Here is a 15,273-nt window from a genome sequence, read left to right on the forward strand (position 1 = left end):
GTCATGTGGTGGTTCTATTCCTAGTCTTTTGAGGAACCCAAGACTTATTTGCCCAGCATAACTGACACATAGTATCCTTTGTTGCTATTACCTATTTTAAAAATTATTTGTTTATTTATTTTTGGTATTAGCCCAGGAACACTTTACCCCTGCTACATCTCTAGTCTTTTATTTTTCATTTTGAAACAGAGTCTTGCTAAGTTGCCCAGACTGACTTTGAATTTGTGGTTCTTCTGCCTCAGTCTCTTGAGTTGCTGGGATTACAGACATGTGCCACCATGCTCAGCCTTCCATTGCCTTTAAACACACACACACAAACACACACACACACAAACACACACACACCCACAAAACTACTTTTTAACAGATTTTTTGTATCATTTCTCTTTCTTCTTGAATTTGTATTTCATTCTATTTCTCCCACAGAATTTCATCTATATGTAAATCATTTTAACCCTCAAAGTCTTTTATTGATCATATTTCACTGCCACAGAAACATGTAAAGAAATTGAAAGAGAAATTTTTTAAAATGCCTATAGTCATAAACCTCTCAAAGTTCAATTTTTATTCTGGGTTGTTTTCATTACAATTACAGATTATATTGCAGTACACAATCAACCAAAATATTCAAAATATTGTGAAAATTTGATAACTAAATAATAGCCATTAAAAGTGAAAGTTTAAATGAGGCAGGTGATCTTTTAAAAAAACTGATTTAGGGTTGGAGCTGTAGCTCAGTGGTAGAGCTCTTGCCTAGCAAGTGTGAGGCACGGGTTCAATCCTTAGCATCATATAAAAATAAATGAATGAAGGCGTTCTTTCTGTTTACAACTAAAAAAAAATTTTTTTAAATTGATTCAACTGGAGATATAACTCAGTGGTAGGGTGCTTACCTATCATGTGCAAGGCCCTGTGTTCAGTCCCTAGCACTGCAAACAAACAAACAAAAAGAGTTATAAAAATTGATTTACATATTCTTAGATTAATATTATTTATTATTAGACTGAAACAGAGTTTCTGCAACAATTCTAGCTCAATTTTTCCTTTACATGTAAGCAATGAGAAATCTCATTCATATATTGAAAAAATAGAAGTCAGGCAATGTCATCCAATACGCCTTCCAAAATATGTGTTAATATAATGTGGTAGAGCGTCCACCTCACACGTGTGAGGCACTGGGTTCAATCCTCAGCACCACATAAAAATAAATAAAGATATTGTGTCCAACTACAGCTAAAAAAATTTTTTTAAATGTAAATCATTAAACTTTTTAAAATTTTTCTGTTGGCTGACAATTAGATTATATCTTTTAATCATGTGAAAGAACTTGTACTTCAGCTATTATACTAATATGCTTTCTCAATTGCTAGGCTGTGAATCTAAAATTTTTACCAAAACTTATCAAATTGTTATTCATTATATTTTTATTCTTTCAGTTATAATGTGATGATATATCTGACTGAACCCACTGTATTCAGAAAGAATTAGGAATATAAAATGTTTATATTTTATCTTAGTATTCCTTTGTTAATGCACTTTTGTTAAAATTATTTTCTATTGCCACATGCTTTAAATCTATTTTTATCAAATCCTTGGAGCTTCAGATTACACTCATTCAGTTTATGGAATATATCTAATGGGTAAAACCAGTCCTCACTCTTAAGGTAGATGCATTAGGTCTTTCTTTGTGGAAAGAAATCAGCTATTTTATGGTCTATTTGGCTTCTGGTTATGTGAGTGTGTGTTTTATTTAATGACATCATAACTGAGCTGGCTGTTCCGTTAATGTTCACATTTCTCTGACTTTACAGCTTCTTGTGTCCTGCTGGCATTTCTGAAGGGCAATTATTGTCTGGAAATTGAACAACAAAATGAATTCATTTAATCTCAAAACTAATTTCTTCTTAAATTTTTATGATTACATAGCTTATCTGATTCTGTGAAGACTGGTTAAAGAACCAGATGCAACAATAAAATAAAAAGTAAGATTGTATTTATCACCTGTTGATGTGACTAAATGATAGTGATTACGTGACAACCAGCCAGAAATGACCAGAATAGTTCCAATGAATATGTAATGCTTGCTGAGTAAGTTATTTGCTATAGGAAAATCTCAGACAGATATCTGAATGGTTGCTGGAAAAAATTTGCTGTAAATTATGTCTACTTCAGAAATTTCTTGTAACTATTTCTGATTCTTCCAAATAGAAAACCAATAATAACAAATTGCAGGGGTTACCTCTTAGGCTCTATTCTGAGAATTTTGTATATATTATTTACTTAACTCTTACAATGCAGTGAGGTTGCTATAAAGATTAAGTCTGTAAAGTTCTTACAAAATCATAGAAATCTGGGTCTAGTATTAAGTTAAAAGATTTAGCTGACGGGGGGGGGGGGGATGGCGTAATTCCCTAGTCCTCTAAAAGTGCCAGTTAGACATTTCTATAGTGCTACAGAAGCCTTTGATTTTAAACAATTCACATCCTTAATGAAAGGCCCAGAAACTGCAATAAACCAAATTCTGTTGATTTTTTTGGCACTTTGAAATATTTACTTTTTTCCTAACATAAATAGGATTCAACTAAGCATATTTAACTGTTCAATTAAACCTGCCTTGCTTAAAACTGTTGTTTTGCATATTTAACCTCTGAGTCTGCTCTGCTCACACTGGCCATCTCCTTCAACCTGCCTGGAGGAGTTGTTCACATGTGGAAATCACCCTCTGGAAATTGGCTGAAGATGTTTGGAAGGTTGCACTTGTTGACATTCATCAAGATCTTGGTTCTGATTCATCTTACATTGATAAGAACCTCTATCCACAGAATATTTGTCAAAACCATGCTATGGGGTTATCAGTTACTTTGGTGACATGAAGCAGGGGATTTCAGTTACTATTCTAAGTTTTGTTGTTATTGTTGTTGTTGTTCTACCAAAATCATCAAAGGGCAAGCCTGCACTCATTCAAGGATACAGATATAAAATAATATTTTTGCGTGCCTGGTTTCTGTGGCATTCCATTACCTATAAATTCAAATGACCATGAGAGTTTATTTGCCCTGAATACACTTGTTTCCCAGCCTCCCATCTAGTATATGTGCCAGGCATTTCATTTCATAATGGCTTATTTTTACTGAGAATGGAATGAAAAACTGGGATGGCTTTGACAGACCTCCACTTTGAACATCCAAGTTTGTTGTATTTCTAATGTGAAATAGACGTGCAATGACCGGAATCTTCATTTTAACAAATGGTTAAATCTGAGAGTCTAACCCTCCTCTCTTTGCAAGACTCTGTCAAGATGCAAAACAATTAACACTTGCCCTTCAAGGACAATGATAAAAACTTTGCTTACTGATAAAAACAAATGTGTCCTTGGACAGGAGCAGCTAGTGACAGCAAATTCTTCCTATCTGGAGAGATAGGCAGTGGTGCTGTTCCTACTGGTCTTTTGGTATACTGTACCTACCACACTATCAGGTCAGAAGGAAATGGGAAAGTTCCAGGTTGGGTGTACATGAACAGAGAACACAGGCCAAGCAGTCCTGCCAATATACATAGAGTCATCTGAACACCCTTAGTACAAAGGCTTTATCATTTAGTACATGATAAAAATTGCATTTATTTCATTGTTTGATAATGCTTTTTAAAAAATGTTCCAATAAATGTTCCAGCAACTGCCTTAGACTAGGTTTCTGAGAAACAAACTTTGAATTAGAGGTTTTCTTGCAGGAAGTTTATTGTGGGGAGCTCTTGGAAACAATAACTGGGGATGAAGGAGGCCGGATGGGGCAGAGGGAGAAACTGAACTGCCATGCTGGTGCAGCCCTGGCCTCAGCAGATCCCCTGGGAGTCCTGGAGCTGGGGTGGTCTTGCAAGGTGGTGCTGAAATGAGGCAACTGGGTCAGGCCTTTCTATTTTACCACTAACTCTTCCCTACCTATGGACCCATTATAGGATGGAGGCTGCCCCCAGGGAGGGAGCATAACTAGGAAAAAGCAGCTTGTTTTAACCATGGCAATTTCTTGAAATGGACTGTACTGTAAGCTGTCAGCCTCCAACACTGACAGCGCTGCAGGAACTGTGCCACCATCCTGCAGGGGTATTAGGCAGCCTCAATATTCACAACAATAACAATGGGAAGAGAGGAAGGAAGAAAGTTGGCACATGAAAATTTCAATATAAAGTTTCCATATTTAAAAGAATTTTTGAAATTATAATTTGCACATAATGTCTGTGAACATTTACTGTCTATTATTTGGTCCAGAGTGATATCATTGACTAATGAAAGCCAGAAGACACAAATCTGCTAAAAATGTATTAAGTAGTTATTTTAAGAAGACTCTGCCTAAGAAAACACAGGCTACTATAGAAGTTCAATTTGTGTCATTTTTTAAAGCTTGACTTTGAATTTTTCTAAAATAATTTTGTTCATTTTGATCTAACTTGAACTGGTTTGCTCAGAAAGTAGCAATGAATATAAATATTTACATTTGTTCAAACATTTTATTACTGAATATGATTTAGGGAGCTGGAATGAAGGATGGGAAGAGCAAAGAAGGAAAATAAAGTGGGTCAACACAGAGAAGTGTAATCAGCTCTGTATAGTGGCACATGCCTATAATCCCAGTGGCTCTGGAGACAGACAGGAGGAACACAAGTTCAAAGCCAGCCTCAGCAACTTAGTAAGGTTCTAATAAACTCAGTAAGACCCTGTCTCTAAATAAAATATTTTTACAAAGGGCTGGGGATGTGGCTCAGCAGTTAAGTCCCCCTGGATCCAATCCTTGGTACCAAAAAAAAAAAAGAAGAGTTATCAAAGTTGGCCACCTCTTCATGTGATTCATTATTCCATCCCATGGGCCTGTCTGAAAAGCCACATTAACCACATCTCCATAGTCCTTCTAATGAAGAAAGGGGTAGTGTTTAACACTTGGCCCCTGTTCCCTCTTGGTTTCCTCTCATGTTCATTATCTCCTTTTACTCCTAAGCTGTTCATGCATGCCAAACGTCCTGAACAGGTGTCCTCAGAGCCGCTTTGGGACAGAAGGTAGAAACCCTAATCTGAAGATTCAGTGTCGAGATGAGACAAGATGCTGAAAAAAATGAACAGGTATCCAATAGATTTATTTTTTTCTTATGCTTTTACAAGAAATACACAGCAAAAGTTGTTATTGTGTTGATTCCATTAGCAGAAAGAGAACTTTGCAAATGGTTATCTGATGCCTGATTTATGTATCAGATGTTTCAAAGAGAATCCCAACTATATTCTTTTCAGTAGTGTCTGTACTTTTTAATTCAATTCATGAAAACAGTAAAATATTTGAAGGTTAATTTTTAAATTCAATTCACAAAAAGAAGAAAATATTTGAAAGTTCATTTGGTCAAAGGCAAATCATCTGCCATTATTGTGACTGTATTAGAAATTCAGCTAAAATAGTCATCACTGAAGATAAAATTATTTGTTTTTGGTAATAATGCAAATATGAATTTCTGTGGGGTACAGTGCTGGGTAGAAACAATGTGTGTATTAAATTGAGAAACTTAAGATGCAGAAAATTACTTGAAATTGGTTATGGTACACATATAATTTGTATTTGCATTTGTGATATTGTTCATGACCAACAGGTTATCAAACCAAATCAAATTGGGTTTTCCAAATTTGTAAAGAAAAAAAATTTGAGCTATTACTCTTACTGATTTTTTTTAAACCTTTATTTATTTATTTTTATGTGGTGCTGAGGATTGAACCCAGTACCTCACACGTGAGAGGCAAGTGCTCTAACACTGAGCTACAACCACAGCCCCTACTCTACCTTATTTAAAGACTTGCCATGAACCTGAATCAACTGGACAGTGCAGATTTGGTGTAAGCGTGGACATGTAGGTCCAAGGAGTAAAATATGTAGACAGTAATAGATCCACACATACGTTGCCAGAAAATTTTAACAAAGGTATCAAGGTAATCCAATGGGGAAAGACAGTTTCCCACACACAAAAAAACGGAACTTTTCCTGGGCTGGGGCTGGGACTCAGTGGTAGAGCGTTCACCTAGCACGTGTGAGGTGCTGGGATCAGCACCACATAAAGATAAAAAAGAAAGATATTGTGTCCAGCTACTACAAACACAAAATATATTTTTAATGGAGCTTTTCCAAGTAAATATTCATATGGAAAAAGAGGCTATCATCCATTATCACAAACCATACATAAAAATTAATCATAATTATGATGAAAATGAATTATACACCTAGATGTCAAATCTAAAAAATAAATCATCTTAACAAAAACACAAAAGGAAATGTGACTTTGGGAAACTAAGATATCCTAAGTAGGACATAAAAAGGACAAAACATAAAATAAAAAATGGAAACATTTGATTTTGCTAAAATTTATAACTTCCATTCTTACAAAGTAACCATTAAAATAAAGAAAAAGCAAACCCCTGCTGGGAGACATTATTCACAATACACATGTAAGACAAGGGACCTGTATCTAAAATATACAAAGGGCATTTGCAACTCAATAGTAAGACAAAAATCCAATATAAAACCAGCAAGATTTGAGCAGGAATTTCACTAAAGAAGGTATGTGACTAATCAACAAGCATAAGAAAGAATTCACTATCTTTAGTCATCAAGGAAAAATGAAAAACACAACACAACATTTTAAAATTAAAAAGTGCTGCACATCTATTAAATAAAGTTAGAATGACTCACGATACAATGAGTGTGATTAGAACTCTCATACACTGTTGGTGGGAGTATAAAATAGCACACTTTGGAAGACAATTTGGCAGTTTCTTATAAACATTTACTTTTCATTCAACCCAGCAATTCTGCTCCTACATATTGTTCAAGAGAAATTATAATGTACATCCACACAAAGTCTTATATGTGAGTATTCACAGTAACTTTATTCATAATCACTGAAAAACTAGCAAATGAGTCAATAAACTATAATATATCCATACGATGAAATATAACTCAGCAATAAAAAAGAACAAACTACTACTGAAATGAGCAACTACATAAAAGAATTTCTAAATGTTACAGTGAGTGAAAAAGCCCATCCAAAAGACTACACACTTTATAATTCTATTTACATGAAGTTCTAGAACAGACAAAACTTATATGTAGAAGGAGGAAGCCAGGCCAGGCTTCTGGAGGGACCAGGTGCATGGGAGGATGAGATTGACGGCACAGGGCTGTGCAGGAACTTTCTGTGAGGCATGTGCTCTAAGGCTCAGCAGTGTTGGCAGTCATGGATATAGACTATATGTCAAAACTCATCACTCTTAAAATGAATGATTTTATTGCAGGTAAATTATGTATCAGTGAAGTTTTATTAGTGAATATGATTTGGGGAGCTTATTTAAAAGATATTTTCTAATTTTTTTGCACTAAAACATTTATAAGTTTAATTTAAAACCAGAATTGTTAGTATATTTCATTTAGTATAACTGACAGGCGCATCTGCATTTTAGATGTTTTGATAAAAGTATAGTCTATGAAAATCAATTAAAATATCAACATTTCAAACTTTCAAATGCAACTCTGAAGAACAATTTTATGGCAAATTTATAGGATTAAAGACAGATCCACCCTAGAAACTGACCCAACTATGTGAACAGTACCAATGATTACTGTTCTGATTATAATATTGCAAATGTTCAGATGATCAACCTTCTTTTTTAATTGAATTTATTATTTTTTTTAAATACATGACAACAGTGGAATGCATTACAATCCTTATTACACATATAGAGCACAGTTTTCATATCTCATATATAAAGTTTGTTCATGCCAATTTATACCATTATACATGTACTTTTTTGCATTAGAATTCTTATTACACATATATACCACGATTTTTCATATCTCTGTTTGTATATAAGGTATGTTGACACCCAATTCAAGTCTTCATATGTACTTTGTATAATGATGACCATCACATTTCACCATCCTTGCTAATCCCCTTTCCCTTCCCTTTCCCTCTCACCCCTCTTCCCTATCTAGAATTAATCTAATCCTCCCAAGCTCTCCCTCCCTACCCCACTATGAGTCACCCCTCTTATATCAGAGAAAACATTCAGCATTTGTTTATTTGGGATTGGCTGACTTCACTTAGCATTATCTTCTCTAATGTCATCCATTCACCTGCAAATGCCATGATTTGTTCTTTTTTAATGCTGAGTAATATTCCATTGTGTATAAACGCCACATTTATTTTTATCCATTCATCTGCTGAAGGACTTCTAGGTTGACTCCACAGTTTATCTATTGTGCATTGTGCTGCTATGATCAATCTTCTTTAAGGTATAAAATGTTTGCTCCAATGTCCCCAGATGTCTGTATAGCTACAGAAGGATACTTTTCAATATTTTAAAATAATTTTACTTTGAAAATAGTTTTTAAATAGAAATTTTTAGAAGATTTAACAATATCATAAAATGTTAGTCATTTTCAAAAGCATAGTTTTAATTATTTTTTGTCCCTTTTCACTTTCTAATGTGTTCTGATAAGGATGATAAATCATATGGTCCCCTTACCTATATATGCATTTCCACTTTCTGTGTGATATCCATTCTGTCCCCTGTCAAATGGAAATACTCACTTTTCCACACCCAGGTTTCACATATTTTTACCTCTTTGAGGAAAAATTCACATTTATCCCCATCCTCAATCCCATCCCGTTTTCACACACCCCTTCCCCAGGCCTGCTGTCTCCTCCATGGAGCCCTTCTCTAGCCAGATCTGTTCTTCCACCACTTTCATTCTCTTGGGTGATTTGTCACATTTTTAATCTATATTTCTTAAGTGTTTGTTTTATTTCCTCTTCTTACCTCCAAATGTTTTAAAGCCAGAGAGAGCATCTTATCCTCATGTCACCCACAATTCGTAGCACAATGCATGGCTCATACTCACTAAACACTGGCTAAACAAACTAACATAGGAAAGGACTCATGAAGCAATGAGTGAAAGAGTGAGTGAGTGAATAAAGTCTCTATTTAGCACTGGTGCTGAGTACAGTTCCCATTGCAGTTGATTTATTGACACATATGTCTCGATTCTTATACTTCTCTCCCGTGTCCCCTGCAGGCTATGAAATTTGGATTTTCCTTATGTGAAACATGCTGACTGAAAAATACGGTGAAAAATCACATGACACGAAATAATTTTGAAAAGCAAGGATGGGACCAAATCAGGACAAATCTGAGACCTTAGGGGTCCTGCTTCCACGCTGGAATGAGAGAGAGTGAGAACCCACATTTTCATTCTTTCTATGAGGGGTCTTCAAAAGGATTTTGATGGAATGTTCTTTTGCCAAATAAGGTAGGAGGTGGGCTGTCCAAGCCTAACGGGTAAAGCCCAAGTTCAGAGCTGCCGGAGCTGTCTCATTGGTGGAGGGCAGCGATCTCACGCCTTGGGCAGTTTATACATAGGAATGCAAGGATCTTCCCAAGGGGAAACCCAAGTCTCCATGGCTCAGTACTGAGTAAAAGACCACTCAGGTAGTGTCACAGGTGGCGTACCACACACATGGAGTAGAGAAATAAATTTTGAAGTCCTCTTTAAGGACTTAGATTTGTGATCATTTTAGGTTAAGGTCTGTGTGCATGAAGTAAAAATTGTTTTTCACTTTTCTGATTTCTCATGGTTTCAAATACTTATAGAAGTCACATAAAAAATGCTTTTAATATTCTACAAAGTGAAGAAGGAAGTTCCCAAGATCCCTGATTCGGAGGTCTTGATCCATAGCTTCTCCGCCAGGACAGTGCATTCCAGCCAGGAGGCAGGGCTCCAGCAGCAGCCTAGGTATTGACGTGGGATGCCCATTGTTTGCAGATCCTGCTTCCAAGGTTCTTCCATGAGGAAGAACCAGGATTTTATCTGATCTTAATTCTAGCTGAGCTAGGGTACCCCAGACTGCTTGGTTCAGTGCGTGTCCTCCATAATGTATAGCCCGTTGCTTCGCACATAGTGCACACTCATGACTCCAAAATAGTTCACTCAATCAGCAAATGAGTGAACCATCTAATCATGACATAAAGCAGGAAGGGCTGCCCTTTTGTCCAGAATTGTGAAACTGTGGGTATTCCAGGAATGTGGGAGTACTGCCTGCTCAGCCTCACAGCTTCCTAATTTTAGAGGTGGCATTTAGCTTCAATGACACAGCCACCAATAAGCACTACTTTCATACACTCTGCTCTAATGCCAAAACCGATGACTTAATTGGCTGGGGATATGGCTCAGTGGTAGAGCACTTTCCTGGCATGCTTGAAGCTCTGGGTTCAATCCCAACACTGCAAAAAAACAAACACCATCACCACCAAACTCCTCAATCAACAAACATTTATCAGGCACTAAAAGGATATCTATGCAACATTCTCATGAATCTTAATGAATTGAGGGGCACTGTTCTTGCTCTTTAAAAACTCTAAATCTTTTTGGATGCAATATTGAAATAAACACAAGACAAAAGAAATAATGCAAAACTCTATAGATAACACAATATCAAATTGTGTGGCTCAGAAAAATAAGGTCTGAGTTCAGAGAAGAAATGGAGTGAGCAAAAGAAAGTTTTGCCATGGTGGTGGCTGGTGTTTATTTGTCTACAAATATTGTGCAGCAGGTTGTTTCTGAGAACATATTCCTTATTCTAGGCTTAGCAGTGCTTGCAAGCCAACATTGGTTTCCTGAGTGCCGCCATCTTTCTGACACTAAGGGTGGGGAATGAGCTCCAGGAAAGTGGGAGTACCAGGATGGAACTGGCAGAGGATTTACGTAGGTGTGGAGCCAGACCAAAAGAAGATGGAAGTGGAGGCTGGACAGAGTGGAAATGAAAAGACATTAGGAATGGGAGAGGTGATAATCACAAGTCAGGAAGCTCTGGCAGGTCAGGAGAGAAGTAGAAGCTCACGGGAGTAGTTCTGGCCTATGAACCTTGTAGGGATGCTGGAAGCCCAAGGTGGTCAAGGAGGGAGAGAGAAGGCAGGTGTCAGAATGCAAAGGGACTATAATAAGTTGGACTGAGGGCAGAGAACTTCATTTAAACAACTACCAGTTAAACATTAAACAATCTTGGGCTGAGATTGTGGCTCAGTGGTAGAGCATTCACCTAGTATGTGTGAGGCCATGGGTTTGATCCTCAGCACCACATAAAAATAAATAAATAAAATAAATGTATTGTGTCCAATTACAACTAAAAAATAAATATTAAAAAAATAGATAAGCTATGAAATCCAGAAATGAATTTTGATCTAATTACTGCCTTGGAGAGACTTAGTAGGAGTGCAAAATTTTCAGTTCTGCCATCATTGGCATCATTTATACCTAACTGTAGAGGACTTGATATTGAGGATAAAACTTATTTAGACTAATTTGTGATTTTGTTCACCATACACCAGTGTCACTGGCCTGTTTCCTTTTGTGTGTGTGTGTGTGTGTGTGTGTGTGTGTGTGTGTGTCTGTGTCTGTGTCTGTGTATGTGCATATAAAGCATATCTGTAACTCTGGACATTTGCACATGCTATCTCTTCTCTAGAGAATTCTTTTATGGATCTTCAAATGTCCCCTCCACAGACCACCCCAGCTAACACTGGTACTCCTCCATCTCCCTGCTTGGCAGAATTTCTACTAGACGCCACGAGGGTGGATTCAACTTATGATAGGACCACACTGCCTAAAGAGACTTGTCCACATTCTGAGGAAGCTGCTCAGTGGTGACATGTGTCCTATGCTTGATGACAGCAGAGGACAGGCTTGAAGATTTAGAAAAGCCAGAAAAATCCAAAGACTATCAAGCCAGCAAGGGCCACTTAAACTTCAGCTTTTTCTGAACTAGTTAAGATAAACAGACAAAGGGGAAAAAAAGGAAAATAAAACAAAATGCAGTTAGTTTCATAATACTTTAATGCCTCTTTATCTACTGAGAGTATAGAATCTATAAAAACTTGGTCATTTTTTAATGGAAATTATTAGTTTTTTAATATCTTTGTTTTATTTTTTTATTTTTATGAGGTGCTAAGGGTTGAACCCAGGGCCTCGCACACACTAGGCGAGCACTCTACTGCTGAGCCACAACCCCCAGCCCCAAAAGCTTGGTAATTTTTAACACACTGTAAAGTTAGTAGGTTTGGCTGCATAAAGTAATCACAGCCAAATAATCATCATGAGTTCTTAAAGAAGTGAGAACATGAATAATATAATCAAGAAGAACAGTATGACAGCAGGTGCTCTTCTAATTAAGTCTTTCTTACACCTGGTATGAAAATGGAAAAAAATTCAGTTCACAGTTTCAAGAGGCCTTGGAAAGGCACATGGGCATCCACCACAAGAAACCAAGATGGAGGTCTAGAATTTGGAACTGGGATGACCCTATAAATAAATGAGAAGAGACTTTCGGTCACTGACTCCACAATATACATGCAACTCTGATTTTTATCACTTCTGTGAATCTTATGACTTTTGTGAAATAACACACTGAGATTTCTGAAACCCATACTAGAACAAAATGATCTAATATCAAGATAGACTATTAAAAGTGGGACTCTTTAAAAATCAGTATGATTGACTAACTTGACATCAACTTATTTATATTCAAAAAGACTCAGATTTGGGAACAATGTACCAATGCCAAAAAATGAACCAGTCTTCCATCCATTCTCGAGTTGGCTCTGCCCTGGGGCTATCCAAAATGTCTATTGGGAACCCAGTCAACCCAAGAATTTCTGAAAGCATCCATCTTTATTAGCCAACTTGATCTAGACTTTTAAAAATGGATACCTTTTGAGACAAAGAGGAAGACATGGCATGAAAGCACAGGTGCATGGAATCCAAGGCCAAACCTGTATATTCAAAAGTCACTGGGTACTTACTGTATGCCAGGCATGTTCATGAATGAGTCTTCTGAAAATTTAACAGATTCTATGTGGCTCACAGATTCATTTTCCATAAAAATCCCCAGAGCATCTCAGCCATCGTTTTATTGAAGAGATGGTCACTCTTTTCAGTAAGTGGTGACATCTAGGGCTTGTGAGGTCATGCTCTAAGATTGCATCAGCAAAAAACTGACTTTATAAGGTTCACCCCATACTTGCCTTTACTCAAAGAGCTAAACTTAGAGGTTTGGAGGCCTGTGGTCTGTATGCTCCATAACCTTTGTGAGACCACTTTAGGCTCCAAGCCAGGGTGACTGTGTACTCCACAAATTCAAGGCCATGCCTGGCTCTCTTTTCCAAGCTTGCTCAGATCTTCAGCCAGCTTACCTAAGGAAGTCGCCCTGCCCTTGTGAAGAACAAACATTTACAAAAGATGGCCTGGAATTTTGCTCTAGTTTCATTTAGAGAGGCCAACTATACTGAAGGCAGACCCTATCAGCAGCAGAGGGAAGAGTGCTCCTCTTGGCAAGAAGGAAGATGGTGTGGGGCCTCCACAAGGGTCTCTATCAATATAGTGAACCATGCAAATGAGGTTGGTCTCCTTCCATCCCCTCTTATCTTATTTTTCTTCCCAAAGAAAATGAGACTTAATAGTTTCCATCTCAATTTTATATTCATTAATCTCATTAGACTTCTGTAAAGTTTGTTTCATGAAGTGCCTGATGGAAAATGGTGTCTTTACCAAAATTATTTATTCCCCCATGCAAATCCCCAATCTTCATGGTTTCTCTTCTGTGCTTTAGTGCCTTGGAGAACCTTCAGGAATGAACTCAATGATCAACCCTGAGTAAATCTGAAACCCAATTCAGTCTTCTTATGATCTGATTAAAGCAGTGGGGTTTGATCAATGTCACAGAAGAGACAGTCAAACCTCAACTGCTAGAGGTTGCCCAGGTAATCATTTCCTCTGTGTGTCTTATTATCTTTCTAACACTTGAAGCAGATCAGTGGTCCGGTGGTCATTGTGTGTCTTAGGGGGGTTACGATTTTACCATGACAAACATTCCTTATAATACTTGGCATGCACATTCCCAAAAAAAAAAAAAATCCTATCAAGAGACTGGCAGTTTTTAAATTAATTATTTGAGCTTGAACAATTCAAAAGCATCATCAAATTAAAACAAGGTAATTTGGCACAGAGGTTATTGCCCATCATGTCTTCTAATTACTTTTCTGTATTTTGAAAAAACAAAAACAAAACATTAAGTGCTGAGATAATGAACTTTGGGTGCGGTGTTCCGCAGCAATCCCCTTGGTGATGGAAAAACAGCTCTGACTTCCAAACAGACCCATCTGATCTTTCCCAGAAAGATGTGGGTTGGAGAACGTGATATCCTGACCCCTAAGCACCTCTGAACGCCTTTACAACATGCTACTCACAGACTACACCTGCTACAGCAGCAGGCCTGATGAAAAGAAAAATAGACACTTTCAAGAGCACTTTTTTTAAAAAATTCAACTTTATTGAAGTATAATTTACGTGAGTTTAAATGCATCTATTTTGACAGTGCAGTTTAATGAGTTTTGACAAATTAACACAGTTGTATATTAAACATTATAACACATTTCTGTCATCCCCAAACCCTCCCAGTATCCTGATGGCCAATCCCCACCAACTATCCACCTTTCTGGTCCTAGGCAACCACAAGTCTGTTTTCTATTACTATAAGTTAGAATTTCATATTGAGGGAATCATATAGTATGTACTCTTTGGTACCAGGCACCTTTCCCTCAGCAAAATATTTCTAAAATTCATCCATGTTGCTCTGAATCAGTAGTTAGTTCTTTTTGATGGTCCCATTATATAGATGTCCCAAAATTTGTTATTTGTGCCTGTCAATGAATATTTGTGGATCTTTTCCCAGTTTTTTTTAAAAAAACTATCTAAATAAAGCTGCTATATTTGTGGGGATATACCAGATCTTTTTTAAAAAGTAATATACGAAATCTAAAAGGCTTAGGCCAAGGCTGTAAACCTAGCTATCAAGGGGAAAAAGCAGGTAAAGCAAAGGAGAAAGTGGGGTAGATGAAAGACAAAAGAGGGTGGTGAAGACTGTAACAATTTGCCACAAGAACAGTTCTTAACTACTTATTTATAGAAATAAAGTTAAGAAATTAAGGTGATAATGAACTGAGACTATTAAAAATATTAATAGATCAATTAATTCCATTAGCTCAGGGAACAAAGCACCTTTGTAAGACTTTCCCCCTTTCCAAAGGCCTCGTAGTGTACAAAACAAGAAAATAAAATCTGGGGTTAGAGAGCCTTGTGTTTAAATTCTTGATCCATACTGACTGAACCTGGGCAAGTTTTCCCACTTTTCTGAACTTCA

The 15,273-nt window shown here is 36.9% G+C and overlaps 1 long non-coding RNA gene across 1 annotated transcript in view; it reads left to right on the forward strand.

Moving 5' to 3' along the window:
- Positions 1-15,273, forward strand: part of LOC110598366 (uncharacterized) — an 80,402-nt gene that overhangs the window by 45,256 nt on the left and 19,873 nt on the right. Inside the window, exons 3-4 of the long non-coding RNA XR_002484182.3 lie at positions 4,989-5,110; positions 9,099-9,255. This is a non-coding gene — a long non-coding RNA (uncharacterized LOC110598366). The remainder of the gene's footprint in view (positions 1-4,988; positions 5,111-9,098; positions 9,256-15,273) is intronic.

The sequence above is a fragment of the Ictidomys tridecemlineatus genome, chromosome 4 (genome assembly GCF_052094955.1).
Source record: "Ictidomys tridecemlineatus isolate mIctTri1 chromosome 4, mIctTri1.hap1, whole genome shotgun sequence".
Classification (NCBI taxonomy): Eukaryota; Metazoa; Chordata; class Mammalia; order Rodentia; family Sciuridae; genus Ictidomys; species Ictidomys tridecemlineatus.